Raw genomic sequence first — 23053 nt, 5'->3', positions numbered from 1 at the left:
GCTGGTTTCTCAATTCTATGGCACCAGAAAATCTTGCTGCTCATGGTGGCTCAACATTCAGACGACACACCTTCTACTGTTCAGAAAGTGGGTCGTTTTAATCCCCCAGCTTCTGCAACTGTGTGTTAAAACGTCCTTGGGACAAATGTTGACCCTAAATAACTCCAGATGCATTCATCTGGAGTTATGCGTTAAAATCAAAATTTGTCTGCAGTGTAAAAAATGCTATATAAATTGTATTTTGTTGCTTTATTTTGGACAAGTTAAAATAATACAACAACAGAGAAAGAAAGAAAAAGAAAGAAAGAAAGAAAGAAAGAAAGAAAGAAAGAAAGAAAGAAAGAAAGAAAGCATAATCATTAAAAAAAATAAGGTAAACAGCAGAAAAATCATAATAAATAACATCTCTAAAACGGAGTATTCAAAAGCATAGAAGCATAAACTTGCTTTAATCCACCCCTTCCTACTATTTGTACTAATAATCATCATTTTTTCTTCCTGCATCTTATCATAAGTACAAATATATGTATATGCACATGGTGTGTAGATAGTGGGTGAGATCACCTGGTCAACGCCCTACATCCTCACCTGTACTTTGCAAAAACCATGTTTTCTTTCCTGCTTTTTAAACAGACATGCTGGGACATTGCTTAAGTTCCTCACTCAGTCTGTTTCACAGCTTTACTCCACATACAGAGATGCAAAAATGTTTTCATGTTGTACAAACACAGGAATGTTTTAAATTTAATTCTCCTCTCAAGTTGTATCCTCCATCCCTTTAAGAAAACAGTTTTAGGATATTGTCAGGAAGTAGTTAGTTTATTCTTTTTTAATAATGTAATAATAATAATAATAATGTATACTTTATTAATCCCATAGGAAATTGCTTAGTCCTCTGCATTTAACCCATTCACTCAGTGAAGCAGTGGGCAGCTCTCAATCCAGCACCGGGGGAGCAGTGTGTAGAAACGGTACACACCTCAGGGTAGTTTCATTTTGTTTGGAACTTTTCTGATCTGAAATGATAAGATGCAGATGTTTGTTAGTGAGTCTCAGATCCCTTCTGACCTTGTTGACAATTTTCACATGAATGTCATTACAATCAGCGGAAGTTTTGTATTTACACTTTTTTACGATGTCAGTTATTTGTTTTCCCTCCACTGCTGTTAGAAACATTGAGTTAGGATTCCTATCAATACAAAATAATTGTTAAAGTCTGTCAGCAATATTGTCCATAATGACGGCATTATCAATAAAATATCAAGTTTGTATATTTTGGTGTGACCTTGACCTGATTTTCATCACAATTAAATCAGGTGCTATTTAATCTATAATCACACAAAATGTGAAAACTATATATTGAAAACTGTGGACATAAGACTGCTAACAAGCAAACAAACAGACAGACAATCAGACAAAGAAACAAACAGAACCAATGACTATCTCCGTCCCTTTGAGGGGAGAAAAAGCTTAAATTTTGACATAGACTTAAACCTCTGAAATTTATCCAGCAGCTGAAATTTTCAAGTTGAAAATCTGTTTCCTGTGATGGAAATGAAAGTCAATTTGGGCATTTTTCAAAACAACAACATTTGGACATCATTTATATATCAAAACAAAATTATATTTAACAAAAATTTATATTTTACCTGCCTTTCTCCCCTAAACTGCTGTCTGTCACAGCCCCAGCACATAGAAACAAACAATCATTCACACCTGTGGTCATTTTAGTATCACCAGTTAACTGAACCTGATGCATATCTTTGAACACCTATAGGCAGAGGGAAGACGTGCAGTCTTTACACAGAAAAGCCCAGATGGCTGGTTTATTCAAACCCAGGAAACTCTTGCTGTAAGGCAAGTAAAAGACACCTGACCAACTTCTCACTCTTTTTGTCAAAGAAAAAAGAACATTTATCTTTTTCTAAGCAAACAAAAAGTTTTCCCTGAGGAAAACTCTGAGTCCTACTCTAACATTCATCCGAAGGTGGAACCGTTGTACTGCCAAAAAGCTCTGAAACGAGGAAATGACGGAGGAGCTCAGCAGGAACATTGACAGAGAAAACAAGGAGGAGAGGAAGGAGATGACAATAGACCTGTTGTGCATGGAAAAACCACACTTACATTAAATGTGGTTATAAAAATATCTTACCATTATAACATGAAAAGCTCTGGCTGTTTAATTTTTCATTTAACTGAAAGTACTTTTGGGTATTTAGTGAAACAAGTTGTGTCATCCAACTTCTGTGGGGTTTGTAACTAATTATCCCAGCACAAATGTCCTTAACAGAGTGGGGCAGAGGCTAGTGAGCAGATACACTACTTTGTAACATGGTTTTATTTGTTCGGCTGATATTGCTACACTTTTAAGCTAAATCATTAATGTTCCCAGTGTGTTTGTTCACCAGCATGTGGGCGTGAAAATGGTTTCCTGTATCAAACTTCTCTGAGCAAACAATCAGTAAGTAGCAATAATAACAGCAGAGTTGAAGCAACACAAACTGCACTGACAGAAGTGTGTTGCCAACAGATTTTTGGACTTTTGTACACAGCACATGTTCATACAGCCTGCTGTATTCTTTAATACTTTAATAAATACTTTGAGAAGTAGAGCTCACCGGATGCAGAGGTAACCATGTGTAAGACAAGACCATTAGTTTAAACATTGATTAGTGTCACAGGTAAAACATGTATTGTCTGGTTTAAAAAAACTCCCATGAGGTCTTTCAGACTTTTCAAAGTCTCACGTCTCTAAATCTGTTTTCTTACAGCAGGTACCTGAAAAAACCTCCAAACATTCTTACATTCCTACTTCATGTCTTATCGCTGGGACCTGTCTGTGAAAGCAATCTGAAGTTTGATAAGGCCTTGTTTTTCTGAAGTCACATGACAAGGAAGATTTGAAAAAACAAGCAAACATAAAATAAGCTTGCCTGTATTTTTAGACAAACATGCACAGCAAGTTCAGAAGCTTGAGATCTAATAGGTCTGACAGACCTTTTATGAATACTCCAAGCAAAGCCTGAGCATTGCTCAAGTTACCACGATAAGACGTCTACCATGAAATGTGTCATCATATGTATTTCAGAGTAATTGATGTAACACTTTATGTTGTAAGGCAAGCGACTGGTGTACTTATGAAGAAATATACAAGAGTCCTCAACTTAAACTCAGCTGTTTTTTGGTAACTGTGTGTGGTAGCAGTATCAGTTACTTGTTAAAAGATCCACCAGATAGGGTTGTCCTTTTTTCTCCCTTATACATGAAACAAGTCAAGGTGTGGCAAGGAGCCTGAATTTATTATCAGTCAAAAGGATATCAGGTTGGTAGATGTATTGTGGGGTTATCTGGGGAAAAGGTAGCAAATTTAAAATAGGTGCAATAAATAACCTACAAGCAGTCATCTGGAAACTTACCACGGCAACTTGACCTGATATGACTTCAGGGAAGTCTATTGTTAAGCTATGACATTGTTTCCCGTTCCATCAGCTGTAACTCACTGTAGTGCATTTGTTATGGTGAAGACTAGAAGAAAATATGAGACCTGTGACAAAAATGTTAAACCTTTCAACAAAGTTTGTAGGTATTATTTAACCAGACATGACGTTACACACTGTTGAATTGTGACCTCTCACAGTTTTACATAAATAATATCATGTGTGCTCAGAGACAGTACAATAGTTACAAGCCAAAACATGTTTGTCTGAACAGCACCCCTTAGAGGTAAAATTTCAAAGGCAAGATTTCTTCAGCTTCCTCAAAGTCTCCAGTCCTCAGGCTGATTTCATTTTTGGAGTTTTTGCACAAGCATAACTGAGAAAAACTGAGCCATGTTAGCTTAGTATAGTTAGCATGCAGCTCCAATATTTCAATTCAAATCAATTTTATTTTATTATTAACGTCAAATTACAATAGTTGCCTCAAGGTGTTTTATATTATAAGGTAATGGCAATATTACAAAAAAAGGGACACTTTTTCTCGGCTGAACTTGGAACATACACACACACGCACACATATGCATTTACACTGACACATACCTACACCCCCCCCCCCCCAAACGCTTTCGAAGCTATGTCTTCTATGTTGTGAGATGTGATGATTCATGTGCTATGTGCTGAGGTGGTTTTTTTTCTGTTCTCAAACTGATCTCCCTGTTGGAGCTAAGTTTGGGGGGAGTTCTTTTTTTCTCCGCATCTTTCCTCATGTTGTGCATTTTCTATGGTTTCGTTTCGGGTCGCTGCTCGTGTGGTTGACCGGCCAGTGCTACCTAGCCTGACCTGTCTCCCCAATGTGATGTTTGTGTGTTGTATGTATGGTCGGCAAGGTATCATCTATCTTAATTGCCCCTTGGGGATAAATAAAGTCCTTTTGTCTTTGGCTTGACTTTGACTTGATCCAGACATCTCCTTTTTGCTAACTCTTGCTATCAGAGGTTAATCCTTTTACTTCCTGGTGGTTTGTGCCATCTTATTTGTGCCGTTCTTATTTATTTTATCTTTTTACCCTGTATATATCCTTATTGGGTCATATCTCCAGTGTTTCCTCAGAGGGGGCTCTCTGCATCGGGGCTGTGATCGACTGTGGCTGCTGGGGCTCTGTGGGTCCTCTCAGCCTGGCTGGGGGGCTTCTTTGCCTCCCTCCTGCTGTGTGCCCAGCCTGGAGGCTGCGGTCTGTGACCGGCTCCCGATGCAGATGGCTCCCTGTGATAGTGTTTCTTCACTTGGCTCATGCGTACCCAGCCCAATTTTACTCTTTAAGTGTGCGTGTGCGTGTGTGTGTGTGTGTGTGGAGGGGGGGGGGAATGTGTGTATTCATGATCGTTCATGTTAATGAGAGTGTGGGGAGTGAGTTGGAGGGCGGGGTGGGCTGCTTTTAACCATGTAAAGCACTTTGTGCTACATTTTTTGTATGAAAAGTGCTTTATAAATAAAGATTGATTGATTGATTGATTGAGTTTGCTTCTAATAGATCAAAAAGACCCACGTTTATGTCTGCAGGAATGTTCCCAGCCTTTATAATGCAGCATGAAGCAACTGTCCACCTGACTTTAAGGAAAACCAATCAACCAGACAAACAAAAAAAAAAAACCCAAATAGTCAGTCTTTGGAAAATGTCCTTGTGCTCCCATCTGCCAGGTTAATTTATAGCTTACAAATTAAAAATAAAAATTACAGTAATTCAGACCTTAGTGACCTTACAGCTGATTATATGCATGGTGGATTATCCAGTAGTGATTCTGGAGACATGCTTAGCAGCACAGGTACAGTTGGTGGCCCATCCAATTGGCTTTTTACAGCAGTGTAAATGAAGTAACCAGGACGCCCTCACCAGTGGAGTACCTGCTTCACCATGTAATTGAAGAAACAAGTATCCAGGGAATATTTATGTTTTATCAGCATTATTATTAATGTTTAGGGGAAAAAAGTTTATTTCTTTTTCCAAGTGGACAAATGCCAGAAATGCTTTTCGTGGGGGAAATTCTCTGTGCTTCCCCTCATTAATGTTTCAACACTCCTCCGGAAGCAGGACTCTGGTACTCATGAAAGATGGTGAAAGGAGGAAATGAGGCATGAGGTCATTATGTTAACAGACAGAGAAAATGAGAAGCAGAGCAGTTAGAAGTAGAAATCAAGTAGAAATCACAGTTCCATTAAACATAGTATTATCATTATAACAAAACAAAACATTAAAATACCAGGCTGCTTAATTTTCCATATAAATATATGATATAATAAAACTTTTAGTTAAGTTGTGTTGTGATGGTTGCTTTCCATTTTCAGTGAGGTACAGTGCTCTCTATTTCAAACTATTTCGTGTAATTGTGTGACAATATCACATATGCATAAAATAGTGGCTCACATAGCTGACATAGCTCACAAATTGCAGGTCATTGACTATAAGTTTAAATAAAATTGCCACATAACCACTTGTGCATTATCGCACATAAGCAGCACTTTACATTCTCTTGTGTTTTAATGGAACTTTTTGTGCGTTGAAAGATGCTTTGTCCTTATAAGACACTAAAACATCCGCACCCTAATACCACAAAAAATGTTTTCATTGTAAAGTGTTAATGTCAGGCTAAAGTGTAAAGTGTAAATGTCAGGCTCAGCGGTGTTTATTTGTGTAAAGTATCTGTATGCACAGTGACAACATAATTACGACTATTTATCTTCTCTGAATTCTTTAGCTCTGTACTTAGGATGACCTGTGGAAAGCAGGATACTGGCTAAACTTGTCTATATAATTAATTCTTTTGATGGGTATGGGTTTGATGGCTTAATAGGTATTGAGAAGGAAGATCAGTATTCATATATCTGTATTCCCTCCACTCCCACAGAGCTTTCTAGATTTCTTCACATGGAAAAACAGTGGAAACTTAAACTGTCACACAAGGTTTTGCAATCATTGTTGTTGCACAAAGGATCTCATCAAGTTGAGACTTGATTCTATCACAGATGCCCCAACAAGTTTATTTTTTCTTTCAAGTGTGTGTTTACAACAGCAGGTATTGCATCATTACTGTGGGTATTTAGGATTCTCATAATGCATCACAGGGACACAGGCATTCTTCTACCTATGGATTATCATAAACTGACAACCAGGCAGATTACTCGCAGCACTGCACAACAGTATGTGAAAATTTACTCAGTTGTTTGCTGAGTGTATGTAAACAGAGAAACTAACCATTTGTGTTTCTGAAATCAAAAGTAAACTTTTCACCCCCCAAATAGGCTGCTCTCCCCAAGTTTTTCAGTCCGCAATCTCTTACAAATACATATGCAATAAACGTTGGTGATTGCATGTTGTTACATAATAGCAAGAAGATAGAGATAAGGGAAGATGCCTATGGCTATTTTCATTGTCCCACAAATATGGCTTAGTTCCATTAATCTTCAGAGTAAACAATGAGAGCATTAAAAGGCAGTTACTTTTTTATTAATATCAGTTTCACCTTCTTCTGCCTTGACACGCCAACTGAACAGGTGTGTGAACAGTTGGAGGGATAGGTGGAAAGTCTACAAGATTTTTTTTTTTTTTTTTTTTTTGCCTGTCCCGTTTGGCTCTTTTGCCATCAGAATTATTGTCTAAAGGCGAAGAAAGATGCCCAACGGATTTACTTTACCAAATTGACCATCCCAGCCTTGCTGTAATGGTCCATTTGATTCACCTTTTATTATTTATTTTATTTTCATTTGCTGAATCCGGGACAGACTTGATTGGGGGAAAGAAAGGGGAGAAAGAAAGAGGGAAAGAAAAACAACTGAGAAGAGGGAGGGGGAAAATGGGCAAAAAAACAAAAACCAACAAAATAAGCAGACAAAAAATACATATATCGATCACCTGGATCACCTGTTGAGAAAGAAAAAAGAAAACAAGCAGAAGAAAAGGAGAGCAACATAATAAACAACATCACAATGATATATGGGAATATGACAGTAAATACTAAATATTAAACATTATTGTGCAGCACGTAAGATCGACAGCGCACAGTGTGCTTTGAGGTAGGAGCCAAAAAGGGTGTAGTTTGTGTGTGTGAGCACCTGTGTGTACACCTGTGAGCATGGACGCGCTTGTTTTTTTAAAAGGTTCCTTCATGTAATGATCTGCTAGAGGGTGTGGGGAGCCATAGCCCCGTCCTCCAGGGCATGAAGCAGGTATGGAGGAGATCAAAACTCCAGACATCCAGAGGCCCTCAGAACACAAGAGACCAAGGAAGACCAACAGAGGGGCAGCCGCGCCACTATCCCAGAAAGAGCTGAGGAGAGTCCCAGATGAGGGGTCACTCAGCAGCCGCGGAGCAGAAGCCAGGGGGGGTTGCAGTGACGTGCCCGTGAGCTCCGCCAGCAGCCAGCTGTGCCTGAGTGACCGAGCTCCAGGCCGAGAGGCCGAGGGCACCCCACCTCCGAGCGAGCCCCAGGCTCCAGGACCCGATAAGCAGCCGCCAAGGAGTGAGCTGGTGTGTACCTGGGCGCCCATCCCCGGACACAAAGAACCGCCAACGCACCGATGTCCGAGGGCGTCCGCCACCGGCAGGGGAAGTGGTGGGGGGAGATGGGCCTCCAAACCTTGGAGGGCCTGAGATGTCCCCAGAGAGGTGGCGTCTGATACCCAACCTGACATATAGACACAGACATACAGGCACACACAGATACAAACATCCATTCCCACCCTCATGCTCTCATAGGCAATTACTCCACACTCAACCAACGTGGAGACAGACATAAAGAGACGCTGTACACACAATCACACTCCCCAAGCGTACTCTAAGAACCGGGTCTAGGTACCCTTGCCCCTGGAGGGGGAAACTGCACCCAGACCCAGGTGGTGTTACCCTTTTACCTGCGGTGGGGAGAAGCAGACCGCCCCGACTCCGCAGCAGCAGGGAGGCCCCACATTCCAGACCCCAGTCGGACGGCCAGCTCCTCCTCCTAGCCCCCCCCGCTCCAGCAGGCCGCAGAGAACGGGGGTGTGAGAAGACTCCAAACCCTCCCTCCACCCGCTCATATGTAGTGTTGATGTATGTGTGTTCTAAGGTGCATTTAAAACCCAGGAGGGCATGGAGCTACCTGCCAGAGAGCAGCAGGTAAGCGCATAGCCCCTCCTGCTAGCCCTCAATGTCTACGTGTATTTAAAATTGAGAGGTGGGCAACGACGCCAGGGGTGAGGTGTACACCCTGATGGTAATCTGGATTCCGTGTAGCCTGCCCACCCTCAAGAAAGTCTACAAGATTGCAGTTGTTGCAAAAGTTTCTTTTACATCTAGATTTGTTTTTGCTCATAAATTATGCTGGAGGATGTACGATGATGCCATTTTTTAAAATTGTATTGTACTCGTTTTTCTTTTTTTGTTTTTGCTTTTAAGTGTTTGACACATCTGAGTCATTTCATTTCAGCTTTACAAGCTAAAGGTTTCACTATCTAAACAAGTAATGACTTTATCTCACAGAATGTAAACATCATCTGTGCACCTCAAATATGCAGGAAGCGCTGCTTGCGGCCGCTGATCTGATTGCATATACGGACTGAGAGATGCAAAATTTATGATGTCGCTGCTGCAGACAGGATGCCACTGTGTTTATTCCAGTTCAGGGAAGTCCATTTATTTATTTTGATTTTGCTTAAGTATGCTGGTTGTAAGACCAGTTAATAAATGGGACTACATTGTTACTACAGATGTCTATGATGGGTTTCTAATCAGATATTTTGTGTCTTGTATTACAGAAAGCTCTATAATTGTCAAAGAGCCTGGTGAGAGCATCGCTTTAAGGTGCTCCTGAATCAAAGCAATGATGGATATGTTGACTTACATCTGTAGCAGAAGAGTAAAGCAAGAGTCATTGCTATGAAGAATTTCCCAGAAAGAATCAAATGATTATGTTTATTAAAGTTATTAAAAGCACAGCAGCTTCACAGCAGTCATCTCAAACCACCCAGAGTTTGCTTAGCAGTATAAATGAATAATATTGGTTTCCTGCTGTTTTGCCCCTCTTTAATCAAACATCTCATTACATGAGACAAAATGTCAAACATGAACATGTTTAAGCACTAAACACTGGGTAAATGAATCTGCTAATAGTGTCAAATCTTTCTCGTGATCAATGGCTCGCTGTATTTGTACTTCAGTTAATTCATTATGTGGTATTTGAATGTTGAAGCACAATGACTGCGTGCTTGGTTTTGAAAAAAGTCTTTAATATAGTGTGTTTTATGACCTCCACACTCCATCAAAAATTATTTATTAGATTACTTATCTATAGTTTAGGTATTACTGATAACGTCTGCATTAACTTGGAGGAAGCTCATGCTCCATAAACGTCTCTCGGCCGCTCCTTTATTTGCAAGGGGCGCACACAGACTTTTATATTGGATGCCATTTCTGTAACAACCCTCACAGAAATGTGTGCCTTCTCCTGGTGTTGAACTGGGAGTCTTTCGTGTGTTACGCAAATGTGTTAAGACTGACAAATAAAATGTTAAACTTAAAGTTATGAAACTAGTTGGAATATGAAAATCAAATGAATGCATGAACACTTGTACAGAGCACACTGTGACTATCACATTGGAAGTGTACAAACTGAGCAGAAAATCGCTTTATTACAATAACACATGATGGGGTGGATGGGTGGTTTTATATGTCTGAGCATTTTCATCTGTCATGGATAGCAGAAGGTCCACAGTGAAAAAAATCACAGAATCCAAGAATATACAGTAGCTACAGGAAAGGAGAAATTCAGGGAAAGCTGAAGTTTTACAAGAAGTGAATGAGGAAGACATGAAGTAAAACAAAAGAGATAGATCAGAAAGACAAGAATCACACAGACAAAACACAGGAACATCAAAGAGGCTGTAAGAAATGAACCCAAACATCATGAACCAGATAAAAGCCCTGAGCGGAAACAATCACTCAGATATTCACAAGAATGCAAAAACACATACAATCAAGCTCACGTGCCATATCATTACAGATCTGACACAGTTCAAGTATAAATAAATGCGTTAATTAGATATTGAAAAAAAAATCCCAAAAAGAAATCACAAGAAGAAAGTCATGGTGATGACTGGTTTTGTGACCCTATTAAAAAAGCAATGAATGATTTTTAACAGTGGTAAACATTATTGTTTGTAATGAGATGCACACAAAATCAAATAAAAGACAAAAACTGTTTTTTTTTAATTGAAATGTTTAATAAGTGCCTCTCTTTTTGCTTTTATTCTTTTTACTGTAGATGACTTTAGTTTAAAGCACTTTTCTAACTGCTATAAACTATAAAAGGAAAAAATGTTTTATATTTGATTCAATTTTTATTTCAATTCAATTTTATTTATACAGCACCAAATCACAGCAACAGTTGTCTCAAGGCGCATTATGCTGTAAGGTAGACCCTACAATAATACATATCACAGTTTAACCTTACTTTCAAATGTTCTTTACAAAACTCATTTTCCAGTAAAAGGCGGGAGGTGTACGGGAGGTATATGCTACACCACTGGCATTAGAAAAACTCCCACACAATAATAAGAAAAACAAACACTGCGGTGCCCTCCCATGGTCTAGCCTCAAAAGACAATGAGTTCATATGGGAGTGCTGTGAGTTGACATAGTTCACCTGTAAGGTCATAAAAGCTGGCCCAGGTACTTACGCTTACTTTGCAACAGCTGATCTCTAACCTGTTTATGTTTTTTTTACGCTTACACCCACCAAACCTGTTACAGTGACATCCAAATTCACTGATTTCAACACTAGTTTTCAGCTTTTAATTAATTGTTTATTTTATGCTGTCGATCTGTTGTAAGTTAATGCCAGACTGTTACATTTGTATCAATATATAGAAATGTATTAATATCAATAAGGTTTTATTACTTAAATTAAAACCTTTACTAGTCAGAAAAAAAATAATTATGGATTTACTTACCTGGATGATTGAGCATACATCAAGACTTAATTATGGAGTATTTACACTTTAATAGGGTGAGACGTAAATGTGGGTCTTTAGAGTGATTCTAAATGAAAGAGGTTGCTTGTAAATGTCAGTAATGTCAAATTCATCAGAAACTGTTGTGTAGTATCTGATACTGCCTGGACTTGCAGTTCAGGGACTGAACAAAAGTTGTTGTTTTTTTCAGATGAAGTAGATTCTGTTCATCTGGACGTTGCGTTTTCAGAGGGGGAAGAGTTTCGTCACTCATGGTGACTTCCTCAGTCTGGTTTCCAGTCCAGGTTTCTTCTGAAACTAGCACCACTGACAAACAATGGGTCACTACCAGTCTTCTGTTGCAGAAGAGTTGAAACTGAAATGTTTCATCTTTTCTATTCAAACAATCTGGCCGACTCTTTGTAAAATTAATAAATATAGCTGGTGTCCAGAAACATCACTCCAGTATTTTTAGTACAAACGTATTGTAGAATAAAGCATCGTTCTCCATATAGATTACAAACACTAAACTTGTGTGATGTTTCCTGTGTGGTCATCAGTGTTGTGTTGGCGATAGATCATCAAAACCTTTAGAAGCTGTGGTATAAACTTCAGTAAACATTTAGCTCCAGCATTACTAGTATTACCCATAGGTCTGTTGGTGCGTCATGATAACATCAGACATCAGGACATGTGAAAACAACAAGAAGATGATGGGTGTGTGTACTACTTTTTATAACTTATCTATATAATGGCATAATGATTTTGTAGCTGTGTTTTTTAAATTATAGTTCTGCACTGCAAGTCTTACAGTCATGTCAACAATTTTTAAATATTTTGCAAATGTATCTGAAAAATTGTAAAACTGAGAAGTAATGTAGATATTTTAATACAATTTTAATAGTGTCCCAGAATGAAAAAGGTATGACTAAACAGGACTTCAATCTTTGTTTTGTTTTTTTCTCCTGCAGAGTGAAAGCCAGAGAAGTGGCTCCCGGCAATTTTAGTTTTAACCAGAAGAGAGCAGGATTTGACAGTATTTCTACTGCAACACAATTTGTATGCATTGAGAAACAAACAAGACAACCCTTACGGCGGGATCACTAAAATAGTTTATAAATAGCTGGGTCTGACTGCACGCAAATTATTTTTTTTCCCAATCTGGAAAAAGTTCAGGTGTGTGCATGTTTGCCTGTGGTGAATTCAGTTGACTGGACATGATAGAAAGGTATATTTGGAAGAAAATGATGAAGACACGAAGAGATAAAGGAAAATAGTGCTGTAGAGCTTTCCCACATACCAAAATTGGTATGGCCCGGATTTGGCCCACATACCGCAAAGAATGACGACCCTTTTGTGGCCCACACATGGGCCAGAACAAGGCCAGTTGCAGACACACAGGTGGTTCTGTGCTGGCCCATGTGTGGATTACCTCTGGCAAAACTGAAAGAATCTGGGCCACCATTCTTTGTGGTATGTGGGCCATGTGTAAGATGCGTGTAGCCATGGGCCAGTTGCAGATTGCTCAAAGTGCTCTATACAACATTCACCCAATCACACACTTTCTCTAAGCTGAGTGCTTCCTAACTACATTCATACTCTTGACATGCAGACTAGAGGAGCCAGGGATCAAACCAATAACCTTCCGATCAGTAGGTGCCCTGCTCTACCTCCTGAGCTACAGCCACCCAGTGGAAAACACGAGTAAACCCTCACTAGGTTTTGGATAAAGTGTACACTCACAAACCTGGCTATGTTGGCTACCATAGCAGTATAGTATTGCAACATGGCATTTGTGTCTTCTAACTAAAATAGACACCGGTCAGTCAGAAAATGCCAGCTTGATGCCAGATCCGGGCTAGACCTGTTTTCTATGAGCCTGGGCCACATAACTCAAACCACAATCGAGCCAGATGTGGCATGTCATCACATAGACAGTGCCATCTCTGCCAGGCCTGCCCCATATCTGGATGGCATACGTCTTATAATGCCAGAAGTCAGCCACCAGTGCCAGCTTGATACCAGATCCAGGCCAGACCTGCTTGCTATGTTGGTTGCTATTGTTGTTGTTGAGTTAAAGACTAAAAACCCAAACAAACAAACTTTACAAAACCTTAAAACCCCACACTGAAAAACAGGCCATGTTGGATTTACTTCATTCAATAGTGGACATTGGTTGCACACAACTTTTTTGCTTTGGCAGAAACTTAAACAACTGAATTAAATCATGAGTTAATTCATATTCAATAAACCTGTGCATTTTGTGTTGATAAAATGCGATTGAAACATGTTTAGACGAAGTAAGGTGAGCTTTTGGAATATTTTAATCCTTCGCAATTTTGTCATTTTATTTCAACACTATTCAATAACTTTTACCCCAATACTGCTTGGTCACTTAAATGCTACATGTTGTCTTCATATTACATAATGTTCAACAAAGTCTAGAGTCTGTTTAACATAAGAACTGAATGACGACTACCATCCTCCTATCTCTATCCAGATTGCAGGGGGGCTGGTGTATAAACCTGAAGTGATGGGGTAAGAGGCAGGGTACACCCTGGACAGCTCACCAGTCTATCACATAGAGACAAAGAATCATTTGCACTTACATTCACAGATAATTTATAATCACAAATTAACTTAAACACCTGAATGACTGTAACAGGAAACCAGAATACCCAGAGAGAACACACTTTGCTAACTAGCCAGATTGTGCATGTGAACCCAGAACCATGCCACCAATCCAGGCTTAACAAAAGTAGGAAAGCTATGATTTCAAGGTTTGATGCAGAGTTTTCTGTACATCTTTGCCAAACCACAATAAATAGCGATAGCATACATGTGGTGTGTGCCTTATAACTTCAGTGATTTTCCTGCAGTTTGAAATCTCGTGCGATCTTGTGAATTTCATGATTCCAGCAACTAACCACTCTTACTAGATTGTATCATGTCATCTCAACAAGAACAAATTAAGTTGTTGAATTTCATACAGATCCTACATGATTTAATTATGTTCAAGATAGAAACATGAAATTTTTGTGTTCAAATTGCAAGGTAGACTTTTTTTTTCCTTTTTTGTCTGTCCCATTTGGTTCTTTAGCTGTCAGAATTGTTGTCTGAAGACCAACAAGGATACCAAATGGATTTACTTTGCCAAATGGATCATCACGGCCTTGCCGTATTGGTCCATTTGATCAACCTTTGTTGTTATTATTTATTTTATTTTATTATCAGTTGTTACAGACGGGACAGACATGACTGAGGGATAGAAAAGGGAGAAAGAAAGATGAAGGAAAAGAAAAACAGAAGGGAAGAGGGACAGTGAGAAAGGGCACTTAAAAAGAAAAAAAAATCTCCTGGATCACCTGTTGAGAGAAAAAGAAGAGAAAACAAGCAAAAAAAACCCAAAAAACAGAGCAACATACTAAACACAACACCATCACGTTAATCTAGCTAAGTGTAAACAGCAGTAAATACTAAATATTGAATGTTGTTGTGTAGCAAGCAGGACCGACAGCGCACATTGTGCTTGGAAATAGCAGCCAATAAAGGTATAGTTTATGTCTATGAACTACCCCCAACGTAGGGATAGACATACATGGACACTGTACACACAATCAGACTCCCCAAACAAACTCTATACCCCAGGTCCAGGTACCGTCGCCCCTGTAGGGGGAAAAGGCACCTAGACCCAGGAGATGTTACCCTTTCTCCCGGGGTGGAGGCAAGCAGACCGCCCCAGGCTCCGCAGCAGCAGGGAGGCCCCACATCAGCCTGGCAAGGTAGACTTTTTAAATGTAATAACCACTCTATTTACTTTTTTCGGTATACCGAAAAAAGTAGAGGTGGCTGCTCAACTGAGATGGATGCCTTCCTCAAACCACGATCCAAAGCGCGCAAGACTGAAATCCCCATTTAACATTGCTATATTATTGGCTTACTTCACTCAAACATGATATGGACAATTTAATCTACCCTCTCTGCAATTACAATTACACTTCACTTAATTGTGTTAAATACATACAAGATGCTTACATAAATCCAAGAGATGGCCAGTCCCTTTTTTCAGTGCAGATCAGAGGCCCAGGACCATGACAAGTATCTTTTTATTCATTGAAACCTTTTCTTGCACGTCCAGTCAGATTTCCAATTTTTATCTTTTCATGCATGTGAGTCATATCACTTTAAACCAGGGCTCTAGACTAACTTTTTGACATGGGCGCACCGGTACGCCTAACTTAAAAAATTTAGGCGTACCGGCACAAAAGTTAGGCGCACTCAAATTTTTCAACCGCTTCGCTTAACACCGCAGTTTTACATGTGCAACTTCTTTGGGGGGAAGTCCATACAGACAATATTCATTTCTAAATTATTAACTAACAATGTTGTGCTTAAAGTGCTTTGTCAATATTGTAGAAAATGTTAAACTTAATCATCATCTTGGCCTCCTCTGACGACCTGTTTGCTGTTGCATGCTGCTGAAAGGCAGTGGGGAGAGGGGACACTTGGGCAGTGCATTTATTGCAGCATGAAGTGTGTTTTCTGGATACACTGCTGCTTTTTCAGCATTCAAAGATTGATGGCACTGTGTCAGAGCTGGCTATGAATTTCAGACGGATCAGGCCTTAACTTAACAAAAAAGTTATCAATCGTTCTTTTCATCTTTTCTTATTACCCACAGCTACATCCACTTCTGTCGGGCCTAGGCTGCTCACTAGGGCTGGGTATCATCACTGATTTCTATAATCCATTCGATTCCGGTTCTCAAAGTCCTGATTCGATTCAGTTTAGCCTCAGACAGTCAGAAATATTATAATTCTGATCATTTATCAGTACTGATACACATGAGACTTCATCAGAATTGTGAACATCACAGCAGATGCCTTTGTGTCAAAGTAACTGAGAATAAAACACAGAAAAACATGAAGGAGATTTTCCTGGTCTGGCTTTTTATAGCAGATAACCTTAAAAATATTCTGCAATATTATATAAATTTCTTCAGTATTGAACAGCAGAACTTAGGCTTTCTTGTCGGACGTCATTTACATGAAAAAAGAAAAAGACAGCGCTGTAAACAACGGTAGACTGGTGGGTAATAAGCGAATGAATAATCCAGAAAACAGAGATTTGAGACGGGAAACTGTTCTTGAAGTACACACAGGGAGCTGTGTAGGAAGTGTAATTTTTATCGTGGTGGGAGCAAAACAGCAAAAGTCAGAGGGAATTCATGACGACATTGATCAAATGTGAAGCGCAGTTTGCTGCTTCTTTTTGGCTCGGCGAATTTTGGTTGGAGAGACAAAACCTGCAGCTCAGAATCAGCGCAAAAAGACGTAAACACAGCGCGGACCCGACGCATCAGAATCGCTAAGCTCCGACAGCGTGTCCGTCTGCGGGCCGTCCGGTGAGAAAGCCGAGAAAGACAAAGCTGATTCTGATGCGTCGGGTCGCTCTGTGTTTACGTCTTTGTGTGGAATCCGTTAATAAATTCATATCGCCTTATTAAAGCTACTCACCTCCCTCTTCTACCTGCACTTTCCACTGGACCACGGCCAATCAGAGAGGTCCCGCCCCTGACTATCTCTGATTGGTTTAGTCCACGATAGGGGCATAATGTGTGTCTGTTGTTGACCACATGGAGAGTTGCAGAGATTTTTTTTTGTTACCCAAACAGGTGCGACCAAATGTTGGTAACAGTTGGTCGCACCGGTGCGACCAAATGTTTTTTTTTAGTCGCACCACGGAAAAATTTGGTCGCATTTGCGACCAAATTGGTCGCACTCTAGAGCCCTGCTTTAAACAGTTGTTTAGATTTGGTGTTTAAAGAGGTTGAAGTATTATTACTTAAGCAATGCGTTTCGGTCTGTTGCCTTCATCAGGCACATGTTTTAGTTATAATCTATAATCTATATAACGTAATGTTAACGACTGAATGCAATTATTTTTTTTAGAAGAAACATTTTTCAAAGCAGGTATGTTCATTTGTCTTTGTTGGTAAAGTGCAGGAGTTGATACTTTTTTTTATTGGATTTCCACCGTCAGAACAACTCGAACTGTGCACGAGACATTCAATAGCCACAGGAATTTACCTTTTTTTAAATTATTTTTTTATTTATTGCAGTAACTTTCACTTATTCCTGTGTCTTACGTTCCATGAAGTATAACCAAGCTAAATTTTCTTTGTGCATAGTAATAATGCCAATTAAAACTACTGCTAAAGATCTGACCGGTGGGTCTCTTTTTGATGTCTGAAACGTGTGGGTCATTTCATTTAAAGAAGTTATTCACACTTCCGTACAATCTTTTTTTTTCTCATGTATACATTTTTATTTTTGTATTGGTCTTTAAAAGCTAGAGGTAATGTCACTGTCCAAGTCAGTATTATCATTGTATCAGTATCATCATAATAGTAAATAAAGAGTTTCTTTTGTCACAGGATGTCGCACATCGTCGCTCCACATCAAACAGGCAGGAAACCATTGGTGTGTGACCTCTTTTTGTGTCTACACAGAGTATGAGAAAAAAAAGTCAGTTTACGCTGTCACTTCTGCAAAGATGACACGACTCTATTGGGCCATGTTATTGATCGGGTTTTGTTCCAGTTCAGGTATGTCCACTTCATTTTCTTAAAATATTTTATTTTTTTTAATGCAGCTGAAATCTGCTTGCAACAATATTTACATAACTAATTTAGAAGGATAGCTTTAATGAGTGTTTTATGTCACGTTGATGTTTGCTGTGCGTCTCTAGTGCAGATGTCTCTGTTTTATTGTGTATTTGTCCATCATCTAATCAGACATGTTGTTTCTTCTATAACAGAGAGCACTATAATCATCAGAGAGCCTGGTGAGAGCATCACTTTGAAGTGTTCATCAGAAGGATGCCTCCCAAAAAATGATGGATATGCAGGGATGTATCTGTATCATAACTTTATTGAACAGAAAGAGGTGTATTTCTATGGTAACTATGCCAACAGCAAAATCATGGAGCGACCACGGTACGAAGGCAGGATCGAGTCAAACGGAGCTCCCATGAACCACAGCATCACCATCAGCAACTTGACCGTGGATGATTCTGGTGTCTACACTTGTGTCTACAAAGAATCAGCTGACAAAGGTGTCAACTGCAATGTCTACACAGTTTTTGTGAGAGGTGAGTTTTTCCTTGTTAAAAATTCTGCGACCTTGTTCTGCAGCTCACAAGCCTGTAGAATCAGCCAAGGACAGTGGACTGCATGCAGTGCTCATTTAGAGAGTCAAGATCTGACCCTTAGTTTTTGGCCCCCATCTGCTTCTATCTTGATGAATATATCATAAATTACAGAAATATATGAGAACAGAATGAGGTGTATTTTTATAGCAATCATATCAGTGGCAAAGTTATAGTGCGACCGCGATACGAAGGCAAGATTGAGACTGAAGGAACCTCTATGAACCATAACATCACCATAACCAATCTGACTGTGGATGATTCTGGTGTCTACTCTTGTGTCTACAAAAAATCGTTTGACCATAGAGTCGAGTGCAACGTCTACACCGTTTTCATACGAGGTGTGTGTGTGTTTTCTTCTTGTTAAAAACGCCACAATCTTGTCCAGTAACTCACAAAAGAGTTGGCCAAGTGCAGTGCAGTGCATACCCTGTACCTGTTACATATTTAATAGATAACCCTTACCTTTTGACTTTTTGAGAAAATGCAGAAACATGTATGAAAAAGCAACAATTTAATTAATCGACTTAATTTTTTTTTTACCTATACAGTCATAATTTTACAGCTAAATGGGTTTTATGGTTTTTGGCAGACTTAGCACTCTATATAAACACTGTTTATTAAAAAGCCTTGAAAAATCACTATATTAACACAACAGTGGCTAGATTTAGCTCTTTGACCTATGTAAAATACAGTTTTTTGCTTTTATTATAGTTAGTTTTCTAAAAAATTTTAAATGAACTGAAACATCATACACAAGTACATTTACATCTCTTCTTGTCTATGTGATACATACAAGGGAGTTTCAGTTTATATGCTCTCTCCTTTAGGTTTATAAGGAATTGCAAATTTACTCTCAGTGAGTGGTCTGCAAGCTAAAGAAATTCCATGAATGTAATAATTATGGCAAATATTTTGTGCAGCAGCAAGACAACAACACATCTGTTTTCCTTTATTCTCACAGAAGTGGCACCATGCCTGGGACAAGATGACCTTCACACCTTGGTGTTAACTGTCATTACCTGCACGTTCCTTAGCGCGCTGTTAATCATAATCTTTATCCTACTAATAGTCCACAGGGTGAGTTGACTTGATTACATAACTGTCCTATATTGTATTTTTAAAAAACACAAGAACATGCCTTCATATGGGGACAGTTGGTTTATTTTTACTGCATCAGAAAAGAGTTTAAGGTGCAAAAAAGTCACAAAAGTAATGTCCCCATAAGAGAACACAGAGTTTCAGGGAGTTAAAAATGTTTTTACAGTATGCAAGATAATCTATTCCAGTTCTGCAAGCTATGACACACTGCCTGTCTGTCTGTAGAGTTTCACAACACTTTGGTGTAACTGCTGTGACCGTGATAGATGTTGTTGTGCTGAGGAACTGATAACATCTAAAACCACTGCTTTATATATACTTCTTGTTCTGCTGCTTCTTGGAAGACTATAAACTATTCACATTTTGGCACAGGTTATATAACAGATGAATTATTAATAACATTATGACTTACTTTCCCCTTTGACATACATACTACCGACAGGTGAAACAAAGGAAGAGCTGCAGAAGATTATCCAGGAGTTCCCAGCAAGAACCAGATGATTATGTGTATGAAGTTATGACCAAGAACAACCTCTACACTTTGGCAACTTCACCGCAGCAATCTTAAAGCCCTTATGAGTTTTCTTAGAATTACAGTATAATTATTTAGCTTCCTGAATTTTTTTCCAAGTGGTTAACAATATAATTTAGGAATCTGTGTCTTATTGATTTTGTTAATAATGGTTAATGGTTTGCATGGACTCATGGACCATATCAATTATGCTCCATAATGTGTCATTAAAGTTTAAAAGTTATTAAACTCTCAGAAATGAATGAAAGCTATGCAGGAGGCACAGTGACTGTCCCACAGGAAGTATGCAAACTGATCGTCAAAGCTATTTATTACTTTATCTATAGAATTTATATTACCGTTGTTCAAGTTCAACATGAATGCAATTGGTGAGTGTTTCTGGCTTCTTTACTGCAATATAGGGCAAACATTTTTGAGGTTTGTGGGGGAGGGATGGATGAGATGTGAGCAGAAACCAACTAAGCAGAGGGGCAGGAGCAGATGGGTAAATGGTTTACATGACTAACAACAGATTTCGCACGATATATTATTACAGACAATTATTCTTTGCCACAATAAGGTGTATAAAACAAATAAATGTACAATAAAAAACATGCTTTTTTTCCCCAAGAAAATATATATATATCTAAAGGTGCTATTGATGTGAAACTCTCACTAGGTTTCAGTAACAACACATACAATCCACCAATGCAAAGAAATCAAACCACTGATGTTATGAGCAATAATGAGAAATCACACAGGGAAAAAGTATTGAAAATGCTTCCTGAAATTTATTTAATATTTCATACAAAAACCTTGTTGGCTGTATGGAGAACCTGCATTGCTCAGGTTTGATTTTGGTTCATTTGTCCACACAAAAGTCTTAAAATCCTGAAGTTTTGTGGGCCCTTCTATAAACTCTGAGCTTTAGTTCTTTACATTTTCAGCTGGATTCAGGTCAGGTGATTGGCTCGGCTATTCTAGCAAACTTTATTTTCTTTTTCTGAAACCAACTGAGAGTTTCCTTGGCTGTGTGTTTCCCATCATTGTTTTGCTGAAACATCCACCCTCATTCATCTTTGTCATCCTGGTTGATGGCAGCAGATTTTTATCAAGAATATCTCGGTACATTTTTCCATTCATTCTTCCTTCAATTATATGAAGTGTGCCAGTGTCGTCATGCTGGAAAACAGCCCCAACACTGTGATAATCCCACCCCAAACCTCACTCTTGGTGTAGTATTTTTGGGGTGATATGCAGTGCCTATTGACCTACAAACATGGTGTGTATTATGACATCCAAAGAGTTCGATTTTGGTCTGATCTGACTTTCAGCTTGTGTAAATGTTGTTCAGTTGTTGCTTCATGTATTCGTATTTATGTTTTTGTGTTACCAATGCTTATAAATTCTCCTATTTTCTCCCCCTTCCTTTTAAAAAAATAGTCATACTACAACTATAATGTCATAACTGAAATAACTAATAAAAATTCATAAATAATCAGATAAAAGAAACACATTAACAAGAGGAACCTGTAGAAAACTTATAGAGCTCCTCTTGGAAAAGCAAAATGTGATGGCACAACAGTGCATTTAGATCATAATTCTGATTGCAAAAGCTGCCAGGCAGGACAGGATTTTAAAACAAACAAACAAACAACAAAAAAACAGATGATTCTGAGATGGAAATCATGGCTCAGGACGCTGCTTGAGGAAATGGCTGAGTGTCAGTCTTCACTGGATCGTTGAACTAGTGTTTCCCAGCTCTTTGACACTGTGAATGTTGTTCCCTTGCCTGTGAAAGAGTTTTTTACGTGCTTTTCCGGTGCAGGGATTGCTTGAAACCTTGAAACCCATGGACACGCAATTGTGAGCAGCCTCTTGTCTTGAAGTGAGCATTTGGATTCTGTGGAGAGCCTAAAAGGAGACTGGGAGTGTCACTGTTTTTCATTTGGATGTTATTGAAAATTCACTGTAAATGCATTGAACTCTGACCCGGAGTCCACATTTGAGTCCTGCATTCGAGTTCTGCCTGTTCCTAGAACCTTGGCAGAGAATCTGTGGTAATAACTTCACAAGTTCATGTGTTTGTTAAAGCAACTGCACACATTCAGAGAGTACAGGCAGAGAATAATTTAAGCCCCAGTATACTAACCTTTTTCTCTGAGGTCTGTGTGTGCGTAATAACATCAAGCAGCGGGGCATATGCAAACCACAGGAAGACGTGGGAGTGGGAACCGCTTTGTTTGTCTTGATGCCCTTTGCTGAAGCAGTATCTGATATGTATAGATGTATCTTCTTACTTCTACTTTTATGTTGTCTGTCAAGGTTTTAAGGAAAAATTAAATCCCTTGAATTTCTGGGATGGTGGCAAGTTGTTGTGTCTTTGTGTATGTGTGTGTAAGACTTTGTGTGTTACTATTGAATGCTACTAATTAGGGTCCATTGAGCTGATCTTGCAGATGCTGCATTTTTATCTTCTCGACTGCTCTAGAGGTATGCAACAGTATGGGATTTTCCCAATAACTGTCGACATGCTAAAAGATTGCAGATTATTCTTGCTGTTAGCAAATCAAATCAAATCAAATCAAATCAAATCAAATCAAATCACAAGAGTAAAATGTTCCAAGAAAGGTTTATAATGTAAAAAATAATTTATTATGCTTTTATGAAATATATTAATCTCAATCTCAACAATATATGGGACAGCTTTACTTATAAAGAAAATATAAGATTAGTAACTTACATGCATGTGGTGTACAAAATAATAGCTTGTGGACAAAATGTATTATTGTTTGTACATATTTGAGGATTTTT

This window comes from Pelmatolapia mariae, linkage group LG6 (assembly GCF_036321145.2).
Source record: "Pelmatolapia mariae isolate MD_Pm_ZW linkage group LG6, Pm_UMD_F_2, whole genome shotgun sequence".
NCBI classification, from domain to species: domain Eukaryota; kingdom Metazoa; phylum Chordata; class Actinopteri; order Cichliformes; family Cichlidae; genus Pelmatolapia; species Pelmatolapia mariae.
Note: the sequence above shows the minus strand (reverse complement) of the source record.